The following is a 14,503-nucleotide window of genomic DNA, read 5'->3' on the forward strand; positions in this document are numbered from 1 at the left end:
AGATATGATTGCAGGGAACCATGAAAAATAAAAAGAAGATAAGTAAAAATTATTGTTTATGTTCACTGCTGATAAATACTGTAGGAGGTCCTACACATATATGTACATGTATTATACATAGCCACAATTTCTAGGGTAATCATAATAGTTCCCTAGATGATACTGCAATTAACCCAATTACACAGATGCAAAAACAGTAAAAGAGGGTAAGTGACTTATCCCTAACAATACAACTAGAATATGGAAGACCTGCGATTCATGTAAGTCTAGCTGCCATAGTGAATGTGTCAAATTTTGTGTTTCTGTTAAAGTAACAACAATGGTACATGGCCTGGATGGGCCATTAACAACTGCTTTTAACTTTAGTTCTTCCCTGAAGAAATAATGTATTTTGAATAGGTTAGGTTAATGAGAACATTTGTATCATGAGACAAGGTCATGAAATCGTTTTTTAGGAGATAGAAAAATTGCCCTTTTTTTGGCCTTTGACTTGTCTTTTATTCAAAACTAGCTGTCCACAGTGATTTGACCTTTATGGAATAAACAAATTTAAGTTTATGCTGCAGGTTTCTTTTCTTCTGTGGTAGGTTTATTTTCTTCAGGCTTCTTCTCAGCGACTGGTTTGTTGGTAGGTGCAGCCTTTTTCTCCCACCAAAGGCTTCTTCTGCTTCCTAATGTCAATAGCCTTTCCTTTCTTCCCTACCACAGACTTCTTGCCTGGAATACCCTTCTCATCTGATTTGGCTTCTAGTGCCGCTGCTGCTCTATCCACCCAGAGCTTGTGATTCTTGGCCTGGCGAGGCCTGGTGTACCAGTGCACGGTCTTTGCATATGGGTTTAACTTTAACACCATTCTCAGGTTTTTCAGTGGATTCTCCTTCGGGACTCTGCGATGATTCTTCTTGCATGGTGCTCAGAGGGTTCTTTGGATCTCTGGGCTTTCCAAGATTCTGCCAAGGTCTGTATCAAGCGTCTTGTGCATGGGAAGGTTGTAGTCACTCTTGAGGGAAGGAGCTCTACGCCGAGTGCCAGACGGATCATCTGACTTGCGGAAAGCACTTTCAGTCCAGGTGCAGAAAGGGCCCACGTGCTCGCCAGGAGCAGGTTTCAAAATGCTTGGCTTGCTTACATTAAGCAGAATAATTCCAGGAATGTTTCCAAAGGTTTTGAAGATACTGATGTCCTCATTAGAGATGATACAGGTCTCCTATGCTGGATACGACGAGTTTTTCATTTTGCCCTTGCCAGCTCTCATTCTCCGAGAGGCATAGACCTTTTTGATATCATTTCCAGGCCTTAAGCTTCTTAAGAAGCAAAAATGCCTCCGTGGTTTTCTTGGAGCTTTCAGCTTTATCTTCAACTACAAAAGGAGATTCAGGAATGACCTCCGTACGATGACCTATGGACATGACCAGTGCTGGTACAGCCAAGGCAGCCAGGGCAGAGCAGATGGCATATCGCTTCTGTGTTGTGTTCACTCCGCGGTGTCAACAGCACCAGATTTTGGTTGGTGCAAGCATGCAGCCCCCACAATACATATTTCCAAAAGCACCCTGGCCAGAATGATGAGCCCCATAACCTTGAACTCTGGGAATTCAAGCCACAGCTCTGCCAGTACCCCAAGACTCAGCACTGGTTTGATGTCCTGCCAATTCACTGACAGCATAGGGCTCTATTGTTTTTGTGCAAGTTGGAGTGAACAGAGTTCACAGTACCTGGCTGAATGGAAGCCTGAACAAACACAGCAGGTGAAGTGCCATTTTGTCAGATAATTACTCCTTTTTCAAGTACGCTGATATCAGTGGATGAGTACACGCCATGGTGTGGGGAAGAGAGGCCACGCTCCTCAGCCCAGTGGCTCCCACAGGGAAAGAAGCAAATTACCATATTCTCTAAACATTTTCAAACTTAAGGTACTCTTTCTGAATTTATGTCATTTGATTTATGTCCTTCTTTCTTTTTTAGCATATATTCATCTTATTATCAAAATTAAGTATCACTGTGTATCATCCAGGCAATATCCGGTGCTAAGAACACAGTAGTGAACAAAACACAGAGATTACTGCCCTGGTTACCAGAGAGGAACCCCCATCATGGACATACATGAGTGCTGGGAGTGATCAGCAAGCCCTCAGAGTTAAGAAAAACCAAGTCTACTTTTCTGACTCTTCACTTATAAAAAACTACCTTAAGGAAGGGGGTAGTGGAGAATGACACATCTTCTTAACCTTAAGGCCATTGAAGGCAGAATAGAAAAAAAAAACAAAACTGATAGGCTTCTAGGAAGAAAACGCTCCATTTCTCCCTGCCCCAGGAACCAGACAGAGATACACTGATTCTGGGGGAACTAGGGTAAAAAAACATACATCTGCCCATAAAAGAGCAGCATTGAATGTCTTTTGATCTCAGGATCTTATAATGGTAAAAAGCTGAGATCCTCTTCTAGGTGAGAGAGAGGAGAGTTTGGCTGCCATAGGGATTGAGGGGCAGGAAAGCCGACACCCTTAACTCTGAATCACAGGAGCACCAGCCTGGTCCAAGACTGAGCCTGAAACAAGAAACCTAAATAATGTTCCCTGCTCCTGCCACAAGCCTAGTGCTAGTAAATAAGCACCAACCGTTTACAGCCAGGGAAGGGATAGGCAGAGAGACTCTCTCTGTAAGGTCAGGACTGCTGAAAGCTGAGAATGAAGCTGGAAGACTAAAAAAGTCTTTCCCATCAAGGGAGGAATTTGAAGTTGGGGATGCATTGAAAGTAATGATAGTAATAACAATACCCAAACATAACTCATTCCAAATATAAATTACCTGACAAGAGAAAAAGCATGGCCATTTTCCAGCCTAAATACTATTAACCTGATGTCTAGTATTCTTCTACACATAGTGACTGGCATTCAGCAAGATACATGAGATACACAAAATATCAAGAGAGAAATAATGCTCATGAACATTTAGCAAATTGAATCTAACAATATGTAAAATGAATATTCAGAGTGTCTAAATGATTTTTATCAAAGAAATTTAAGGTTGATTTAACAGTCAAAAAACCAAACTATCAGTCACCATATTAAAAGAGTCAAAAATTTAAACAAATGATTATCTCAACAGGTACAGAAAAAAACTCTTAACAATGCAATCATGATAAACTCTCAGCCTGTAAATGATATCTATGAAAAAAACTTCAGATAATATACTTATTGGAAAAAATATCGACTGATTATTCCCCTATTATCAAGAACAATGCAAGGTGAGTTGCTCTTACCATATCCATTCAGTATTGTACTGAGATGATATGAGCTGGAGATGATAAGATAAGAAAAAGGAAAATGAATAGACTGGAAAGGAAAATTAACATCCTCATTTATTCAATGATGATATAATCACATAAGTTCAAAATATTGTTTAAAAATGTATAAAACAGCTACTAGAACAAGTAAAATTCAATAGTAACTTGCTGACCAAGCGGCTCAGACTTCCAATATAATCACTCCTCTTGCACTGCCATTTCTCCTAAAAGCACACCTTGACCTCATGGGGAGTTCCATCTGAGCAGTAGTAAAGGAAGGAAGATATTTATCCAGGTGGTCCTGTATGACATATGAGCATTGTTTGAAAGTGGGCTACTGCAGCATAGTTGCATTGCAGGGAGTTCTATAGGATAGTGGGGAAAGGAAATCCTTTTAGTGGACAGAACTTTAAGGAGTGCATTTGGTTGTTTCCTTCTTCTGGAAGGAGAGGTGACCAGAGATAAAGATCTGCATAAATTCATGGTTCTTAGTGCTTTGCCTGATAGTGATGTCATCGAACAGGACATGACTGCAAAAGTGATGACAGGGCACTGGAGGAAATGAGCATAAATTGTGCGAATATGTGTCTCAATATAAACGCTCATCAAAGGACATCCATTGCAAAGAAGGGTCTCAGTAATTATGTAAATCAGATGCCCTATTTTGTCCATATTAGTAAGCCCCCTTTTCCCAACCATCTCAATGCTTCCTCAATGGTTCATGAGCAAACTTCGCAATTATCTGTTGAACAACATTTATTATGTGGATATGACTATGACAGCAGCAAGAGAAGTCGTGTGTGAGATGAACAACACCTGGGCTGATCTGTCTATTGCCATGGGTGATTATCCAGTCTGCTAACAGTAGAGACCAGTGCTGCACTCTTACTGGGGTTTTAGGGTGAGGACCATGAAACCACATAGTGACAGGATGATGACACAAGATGCCTTTTATCATAGAAGAGGCATTAACTGGTCCTCATTAAGTAGCTCTTTACTCAGAAAATTGGTTTTCCCTTGCAAACATGTTTTTGTCAGCCTCACCCTCCATAGTTTACCCACTATGTCACAGTGTTCCAAATAACATTAACGTAACAGCGGTAGAGAGATATTCAACTCATGCTCCCAGGATTAACACATCTTACATGCACCCTCTTACTCCTCAGCATCTTTTAAAGATGTAGTTACAGCTCAGGTATTATGGCAACACCTTGCAGAGCTCTGGTTTTATCCTAAAATGCGGCTTATAATCAAGACCTATATATAAACCCATTTCTTCCAACACCAAAATATAAGCATCTATAAATAGAGAGGCAGGAGTGAGACTGGCTACTCTTTCTCCTAATTGATCCACTTGCAAAAGTTTTATTTTTGTCTTTACTGGAGTTAAAGCTGTATTAAGAGAAGCTATTAACTCCTGGAGGAAATAGAGGCAGATTTGGAAGCAGCTTCATGAGGTTTTCATCTGCTTTGTCAGGATCCTATCTATCACGGGAACCACTAAAAACCTTTGTGGCTGCTTCCTGGTGACATTCCTTGACATTTGCAATGACTTTCTGGACAGTTTTTGAGAATTGCCTATTCAGTGTGGAACGAAGCTAGAATCTTCAGTGGCTGCTCTCCTGACCTTTGTTCCCAGCCATTTCAATGGCTGTGTAAGCCTATAACTCCATTTTTAACACTTCCTACTTGGAATACTTAGAGTGACTTCTGTTTTCTGCCTGAATTCTAACTCACACAGGGTTTAACAATTTAGATATATTCCCAGAGAGAGGAAACGATTCACCAAAGGGGGGTCCATGTTAAGAGATTGAAAATTGTACATGCAATGAATTTGGGAAAGTAAGAAAAGATGTGTAGATAGCGGGAAAAAAAGAAGCCTAGTCCACTGGAATAAAGCCTTAAGGAAATTCTCATGTCATGAATATAGGAAAGTCTTTACTTATGCGAACAGTAATAGTAAATCCTTCCTGTGGAGAGCTATTTAATTCACAAAACACTTCATATACATTAACCTTCTTGGACTTGAGAAGTCTCATACTGAAGAGGTAAAATAGATATACTGTTTCTCACTGAGTCTCCCCAAATATCCTTAACTGCACACCATAGCAACCCTGTGAAGGGCAAGGCAGGCACTGTTATATGGGCTTCGCAGACGATGAAACTGAGGCTGTTAGCCATTAGGTTTATCTCATTCACATAGTCGCTGAGCAAAAGTACACTGGCTATTTACTTTGTGTCAGGAATTGTATTAGATTCCAGGGATAAAAGAATAAATAAGACAAATATCTCCATGACCTCATGTTTCTTATTTAGTGAGAAACACAGACATTAAATAATGGCTTTTAGTATAATAAATACCTCTTGGAAAGGGAGAGCAGAAGGTGCTATGGAGACTTCCATTGCAATGATACTCAGAGAAGGACTCCCTGAGGAGCTACTGCCTACACTGTTACTGAGAATTGAAGAATGATGAAGCAGTAGCCCAAACTCACACAGTCAAGAAATTTCTTGACTAGAAATTTCATCAAGGAATGTCTCGGAATGCAATTTATTGTCCCTGATTATAGTCCCAGTGTCTTCTTTACTACATAAGGTTGGGGTTGCAACTGTTTTCCTCACTTGGGATAGACAACCGAGCAGTGATTGTGTCAGTCTGAAAATGATGCAAATGTAGTAAGGTATCCAATCCCTTATGGCTAAATTTGTTTGGGTGATATCTCATTATAAAGAATATGCATCTCAACGGAATATTTAAAATCTATGTGGCAAGGCCTAGGTAGTCCTAATACTCCATAGACCTCCATTTTTTCGAGGCTATGTAAATGAAGACTAAGTTATTCAATTGAGTTATAGGGAATTGCTGATATTTAATAATTTTGAATTAAAAAATGATGGTTTCGTATGATTCTCTACCTAATACTAAACTGAAAACCCAGTCCTGAAGTGTTCTAAGGAATTCTTTTAACTGCTTTTACAAACAGTCAAACATAATTGCCGTAAGAAGGAAGAAAAAAGGAAGTAAAAAACATAATTGCTGCAGATAAAAATAGTGTCATACCTAGATAGTCACAAAATCTGGGAGAATTCACAATTTGAAGCTGCTATTATAGTCTTGAGAAAGCACTTTTAAAAAGTTGTCTAGTTACAAATTGACTTGACCGGGTCAATAATTTGAGAACTCAAAAAGATCTCCAGGATATAATCGACCATTCTGGTTGCATCAATACTAAATTGACTTAAAAAAAATCTAAATTATAGTAAGAACCATGATGACACTCAGAAGCATACTTTCTAAATGTAAATTGCTTGAAAGTTTGAAATGAGCCATTGTCCAACAATAGTGGGGCAAAGTCTGAAACAAGTAAATATTTTCATTCCTAACATTTGGGGTTGAGGAATATTTATAAGCAAATAATGCAGTTGTAAGATTTGTACTGAGCTCTGGCCGGTAGCTCAGTTGGTTGGAGTGTTGTCCTGATACACTAAGGTTGCTGGTTTGAATCCTCATCAGGGCATATATAAAAACAACCAATGAATGCATAAATGAGTGGAACAACAAACCAATGTCTCTCTCTCTCTCCTCCTCCCCCTCTAAAATCAATAAATAAAAACATGAAGACTTATATTGAGACACTTTCATTAAAATATATTTATGAACTTCTTTTACAAACATCATTTTTTTCTGAGAAAGTGGACAAATGGACTTCTACATGCTGCTGATGAAGTTGACAATGTCTTTGAGGATAGGAATTTGATAAAAAGTACTAAAAATAAAAAAAAAATTACGCCATACATTTTGAATAGAGATGATAACACCCCCAATCGAAAGATAAATTGATAAGTTGGATTGATAAGTGGAAAGACAAAAATTTTATTCTTTTAATGTATAAAGCACAGAAAAAAATATATATGAAGATATACAGAATATTTGACCTATTAAAATTACATGAATAAATGATTTGGAAAAATATCTAAAAATATCCCCTTGGATAATGAAAAATAGTTGAAAAATACTGGCCTACATCCTTTGAATCAATAGCAAACAAATAGAGAAATTTTTAGGAACATATTAAAAATAATTCTAAAGATAGTGTCTAGAAAATGTACAGATATGGAGTTAATGCGATATTCATAGCAGTGCTATTTATAATAGTGAATAATTACAAGATACATAAATTTCTCAAAATCAGAGGATGATTAAATAAATTGTGCTGTATTCTTATGATGGAATATCCGTACTCATTGTAAATGTGGAAGAAATACATATGATATGGAATGTGTTTATAATTCTATAATTGAAAGAAATTGTATACTGTTGTCACTTCATCAAAATATATATAGATATTTTACACATATTACAAAATTGACCTAAAGGAAGGATCACACCAAAATAATTTACAGTGATTATCAATGAGTAAGAAATTACAAATAATTTTTTCCCAACTGTGTTTTCTTTTAATTAAATACTTCTAATGATTCAATATCTGTGTATAACCTTAAAATTTAAATAATAATAAATGAATTAAAATTTAAAAAATTGCTTTTCCTACTCCCTTATTCAGCTTTCCAGAGATGACTACCTTCTACTTTTAAAAAACTATTTTCCTCTAGGTAATTTACTTAACTTGCTGTTGTTTTTAAAATTTTTAACCAGTTAAGTGTATTTTACTGACTTCTTATAATGATATTTGAAAATTATCTTCCTTATGTTACCATCAATAACCACAAATACTTCCCCTTCCATCAATCATATCAATATATTAATATGATAAAATTTGAATACTCAGTATTTTGTGCTTAATTTGTATAGTTAAAAATAATATGCATTGTTGAATTGCATGGTTTACAGTGATTATACTTTCTCTTATTCATACATTTTTCTTGAAGAAAATAATTGTCTTGTTTGCTTTTTACCTTGAGCCTTATCTTCATAAATTCTCTGATAGACATATGGAAGTCCTATCTACATAATCAGATGTTATAACAGATCAGTTTAACTTTTTTCTTGTAGATATCATTTTTAGAGTCTCCCATCTGCCTGTATTGATTGTTATTAAGTGTTTGGCATTATTCATGGCTGTTTTCTTGGAACCACTGTATTACTATCTTGGAATTTTTCCTAATTTTCTCCTACTTTAAATATTTTTTTCTCAACTTCTTAGTTTGTTGCTTTGTGTTAATAAAACAACTTTTTGTTGCTTCATGCCAAAAGGCATATAGGAAATAAATTTGTTGAAACTATTCATATCTGACAATGTTGTAATTCTGCTCATATACTTGATTGACACTTTGGATAGGCACATAATTTCAGAGTTTTGAAGTAACTCTTCCTCAGTACTTTAAAGACAACGTTTAACACTCCTGGGGTCCAAAAATAACCTACCGGCATTATAATTATGGATACGTTGCATCATAATTTTTATGTCTAAGAAATCTTTAGAATGACTATTCTTTTTGTCCTTTGTATTCTTAAATATCATATGGTGTACCTTGCTGAGAGATTTTTTTCCACTTAATATCATGGGTATTTAGCAGGTTTTTTTCCTGAAAAAAATTATGTGTTAGTTATGAAAAATTTTATTTCTATCTTTTTCTAGAATTCTTATTTGAGTTGAATAGCATACCTCCTGAAGTAAGCCTTCTTTTTCTTATTTAATGCCCATGTCCTTTAATTTTTTTTTCTGATTACTGGGAAGTTTCTTCAAGTGTATCTTCCAGTTGTCAATTGACTATTTTAGTGTGCCCTCATAATTCTTAACACAAGTTCCTCCTTTTTACACTCTGTTTCTTTTTTAAGACATGTTCTTTTTAGCTTTTATCTTTCTGCAAATATAGAGATTAGTATTTGAACTTATCTTCTGTTTTCTATATTTCCTTTTCTTCTTTACCTCTTTTTTCTATTTTCTGTCTCTTTTAGGTGAGAAACTTTCTTGTAAAATTTAGGAAATATATCTAGTTATAATTAAAATTTAGTTGCTAAAAATAAAAGATATTTATTCATTTTTATTGTTCAAGTACAATTGTCTCCAATTTCACCCCACTACTCCCCTCAACCCCAGCCATCCCCACCTCCCACCCTCAATCTTATACCCCCTTTGGCTTTGTCCATGTGTCCTTTATACATCTTTCTTGATGACTTTGCTCCTTTGTTCCTATGATCCCCTTCTACCTCCCCTATGGTAACTGTCAGTTTGTTCTTTATTTCAATGACTCTGGTTATATTTTGCTTGCTTATTTGTTTTGTTGATTAGGTTCAACTTACAGGTGAGACCATATGGTATTTGTCTTTCACCATCTGGCTTATTTCACTTAGCATAATGCTCTTCAGATCCATCCATGCTATCTCAAAGGGTAGGGGCTCATTCTTTCTTTCTGCTACATAGTATTCCATTGTGTAAATGTACCATCGTTTTTTAATTCATTCATTTGCTAATGGGCACTTAGGTTGCTTCCAGCACTTGGCTATTGTAAATTGTGCTGCTATGGACATTGGGGTGCATAGGTTCTTTTGAATTGGTGTTTCAGTGTTCTTAGGATATAGTCCCAGCAGTGGAATTGCAAGGTCAAAAGGCAGTTCCATTTTTAGTTTTCTGAGGAAATTCCATACTGTTTCCCACAGTGGCTGCACCAGTCTGCATCCTCACCAACAGTGCACTAGGGTTCCCTTTTCTCCATGACTTTGCCAGTACTTGTTTGTTGAAAGGTTTTTACAAGATCTCTATGCTTTGCTATAGCTACTTGACTTATAAATGTGCAAAGAACTAGCTATTTGTTATATTACTTCTAAATGTATAAGTGGGTAATTTTTCTTGATAATATCCTTAGTTTTCTTTTTCTTTTCTTTTCTTTTTTTTTTTTTTTTTTTTTTTTGTAGAAGTGAGGAATAACCAGGGATCTAAGACCGGAACTGGGAACGTGAGTCAAGGTCACTGTTTACTGCGCAGTTTCAGTTAATCCCTGTGTTTTCAGTGAAACGTTGGCTGTCTTTCTTTCAATCAGGCCTGGTAGCACCTATGCCATAGCATCTCTGGTTCTCACCTCAGAGGGAATAAACTCTCTGCCTTTCATTTAGGTGGCAGAGAGGATCTGGTTTCTAACAACTTCTTAGGCAAGTTTTCAATGTATTATTTTATTTATGATCTCATCATATTTCCTTTCATTGAGAAACAACTGGAACCTCCCTGAGTTCTATCATCCAGGAGGAAAAATTAACTTGTTTTTTGCTGACTTCCTCATTTTTTTTCACTCCTAAGATCCAAGAAAGTTAAATGCTAACTATGCATCCTTGTCTGCTCTCTTTCCCATGGTGGGTTGTACCACTGTAGTTTCTTTAGTATTATTCTAGTGGGGTTGAAAAAGAAATCGAGATAAGATCCTCTCTTTAATTTACTACATGTATACTGAAGTTCTTCATAATATTTTAAAAAATTTTCCCCAAGAAATATGTTTTAGTTTGGTAATCATGACAATAATCAATACAAATAAAGATAATCCATCCCTGGCTGGCATAGCTCAGTGGATTGAGCATGGGCCTGCGAGCCAAAGGATCGCAGTTCGATTCCCACTCAGGGCAAATGCCTGAGTTGCAGGCCAGTTCCCAGCAGGGGTTACACGAGAAGCAACCATACATTGATATTTCTCTCCCTCTCTCCTTCCCTTCCCCTCTAAAGATAAATAAATAAAATCTTAAAAAATTGTCAAGGAAAAGATAATCCTGTTTCACCATATAACACCTACTACCACCCCCAATATGTATTGGAAACCATAAATAAAGGTAGAGATAATCTCTGGACATGACCATTGTAGCACAACCAATGACTGTGTCCATTATAACTGGGCCCTTCTTCTCCACTCTCTCATTGACTGGACCCTGTGCTGTGCTTGTCTCTGCTACCAGGACCATAAGTTATCCTTGAGATTCTGAGCTCTCCTAATGCTCTATGATTGCTGACCCTCTATTATGCTATCTGTGCCCCACTTTTATAACCTTTCTTATCCTCATCTCAGATCCCTGCCTGCTTCCCATGACTTGTTACTGCCCTTGCACCAAATTAGGATTTCCATGTTAGTAAAATACCCACTGATGTAGAGTGACACAAGGCTAGTGAGTGTAGGACCAACATGGAAAGTCCATTTTGCATGATGTTGTATTATGAGAACTCTTGTGTATCATTCAATCACTGCTATTTTCGTAAAATCATATCACTTAAGTTATCATATGTGCTACTTGGTAAGATGTGGTATTTTGTGTATATTTGCAGTATACTTAGAAAGATTATTCATTCACCTTTTTTCTTTCAGCTTCTTAGAAGTTATTATTATTTTATTTACTTGATATTGAAATATTAAACTTTTTTCACGGGCTCTGCTGAACATACTTTATGTGCATTTTTATGGATTTTAAATACAAGAATATTTTTTATCAACTTCAGTTTAATCCAAATGAGAGAATTTAAGTATAGGCAGTTGAAGTAAAAATTAGCTATTAAAATATATGGGAAGAACTATGAATGAAAAGGGAGAGTTACCAGCAGATTCCGGGTTATCAGCCTGTTTCAGGAGTCAACGCAAATTTCCAATAATTGTTTCAGCTGCCTACAGTACTGAAGTGGATTATACACAACAGGGTGCCAGAAAGGCCTGCTCGTGAAGCCTATACACTTACTGCTGTGAAAGGAGCAATAGCTTCTGTGCCTAGGTCTCTCACAGGTAACTGTCAGTGATGAAACCCTTATTCCACAGTGTCCCATGCACTTCTCCAGAAAATTCCCCAAGGTGCAAGGTTTAGGACCTAGGCTTTCATATTCAAAACTTGTTCACATTAGTGTTCCGGTGGTGTCCTCTTGTGGGATGGCAGCTTGTGATACACAGAGCTCTCAAGAGACTGATGTATCAATCAGCACACCAGACTCTTAAATTACAGTGAAGGAAGAGCTATTTTCACCAGTCCAAGCTTTACCGTCCACCCCCATGAGCAAGCTGCTCTGGAAGCCACATTATCAGAAGGTTGCTGGTTGAGCATGAAATCAACAAGGGGAGTTAATTACAGGATTCGAATATTTACTGGCAGGAGGCTGAGATGACCTGAAGTATCTATTATAATAGTAAAGACATGGATATATGCATTCAGAAAAATCTAGTAATCAAACTGGCTCCTTTGAATCAAGACACTCTGCCAACATTGGGTTTCACAGACAGTTGAAACATTTCATCAAGACTCTTTCTGATTGACATATTTTTTGTTGTTGTTAATCTGTTGAATAAGTTTGATGTCAACTTTTTCTATTATTGAAGAAAAATGTTTTGAGAAGTGTTTGGGGACAATTATTTTATTCTTATTTTTTTTTGTTTTTCAATGAAGCTGGGAAAGCCTGCTATCATCTGCATCTGCAACATACTAAAAATGAAGTTTGTATCTAGTATTTCACATAAACTTTTATGATGGCTTGTATTGCACATTTTAACTTGTAATTACTTTTAAGCCTCTCTTCCCTTGACTGAGTATTTTGAAGAGGGAAACATGTCTCATTCACTTTTATTTTGCACATATAGTTGCTAAAAAAGCTGGCTGAATGAATAACTAAATGGCTGAGTCATATCCCATACAAGACGTGGCTGCAGGTTAATGTGTTCATGTGTTTACCTTGGAAGGTGTTTAAATAGAAGTTGGATGAGCATTGGCTAAAGATTCTATAGGGACAATCCCAATGTCCAGGTTCATGTTTAATTTTGTGAATATTTGCAAGATTCTCAGTTATCTTACAAACTTCAAGAAAATCTAATAGTCAATTTAGGTAGGGACAGTGGCTGGCCAGGAATGGTGACATACTGGAGAAGAAGTGGCTAACACTCTCAAACACTAAGTAACTACTTATTCTATTGAATTTATTTACATTTTTCCAGTTTGTTGATATAGGGTTGACATATTAACATTTTGTAAATTGAAGTGGCACAATGGGATTATGTGTATAATGCAAAGTTATTCTCACGATGATAGTTAATACATCAGTTCCCCATACAACTACCTTTCTCTGTGTGTGTATAGTGAGAACATTTAACGTATGCTCTCTTAGCAACTTTCAAATATACAGTTCAGTACTGTTCCCTCGTCACCATGCTGTACATTACATCCCTAAAACGTCTAACTAAAAGTGTGTACCCTGTAGCCAACACCTGTGCATTTTTCCCATCCAGGTCTTGGCAATCAGCATTCCCATTCTACTCATGTTTTCAGCATTTTTGGATTTCACATATAAATGAGATCACACAGTACTTTCTTTCTCTGACTGACTGTTTCCCTTAGCATAATGTCCTTAGGTTTTATCCATGGTGTTGCAATGGCAGGGTTTCATTCTCTCTCGTGGCTAGATTATACACACATACACACACGCTTTCTCTATCAATTCATCCATGAATGAACTGTAAGGTGGTCCCCTGTCCTCACTAGTGTGAGCCGTGCTGCAGTGAACATGGGGGTGCAGATACATCTTCACGATAATTATTTCACTTCTTTTAGATACACACTGAAAAGTAGGTTTGCTGGATCATATGGCACTTTTAATTTTTTTAGGGACCTCCATACTATTTTCTATAGAGGCTGTACCAATTTACATCCCCACCAACACTGTACAAATGTTCCCTCGTTCTTTCACCTACTTGCCACTGCTGACATTTTGTGTTTTCTTAATAGCCAGACTAACAAGTGTGAGATGATATCTCATTTGTGTGTTGATTTTCATTTTCCTAGTGATTAGTGATGTTGAGCACTTTTATGTACTTGTTGGCAGTTGTATGTTTTCTTTTGAACAATATATATTCACTTCATTTGCCCAGTTTTAAAGCATATTATTTGCTTTCTTTTGCTATTGAGTTGTATGCATGCCTTATATATTTTGTATATGAACTCCTTATCGGATATATGATTTGAAAATATTTTCTCCAATTCCATAGTTGCATTTTAATTTTCTTGATTGTTTCTTTTGCTCTGCGGAAATTTTTTAGCTTGATGCAATTATACCTGTTGATTTTTACTCTTGTTTCTTAGGTATTGCTGCCATATCCCCCCACCCCCAAATTATTGTGAAGACTATTGTCAATAGCTCTTTTTACTTTCAGGATTTTTTTGGTTTCAGGTCTCACATCCATGTACACTCGTTTCTCTTAAAAATGAGTAAATCACATTTAAGTCTTTACTCTATTTCAAATTAATTTTTT

The 14,503-nt window shown here is 36.6% G+C and overlaps 1 pseudogene; it reads right to left on the minus strand.

Moving 5' to 3' along the window:
• Nucleotides 1–502: 502 nt before the first annotated feature.
• On the minus strand, nt 503–1,820 carry LOC118984703 (60S ribosomal protein L4-like; annotated as a pseudogene).
• Nucleotides 1,821–14,503: the final 12,683 nt, after the last annotated feature.

The sequence above is a fragment of the Sturnira hondurensis genome, unplaced genomic scaffold (genome assembly GCF_014824575.4).
Source record: "Sturnira hondurensis isolate 20B ecotype Veracruz unplaced genomic scaffold, ASM1482457v3 Scaffold0003796, whole genome shotgun sequence".
In the NCBI taxonomy this organism is placed as follows: Eukaryota; Metazoa; Chordata; class Mammalia; order Chiroptera; family Phyllostomidae; genus Sturnira; species Sturnira hondurensis.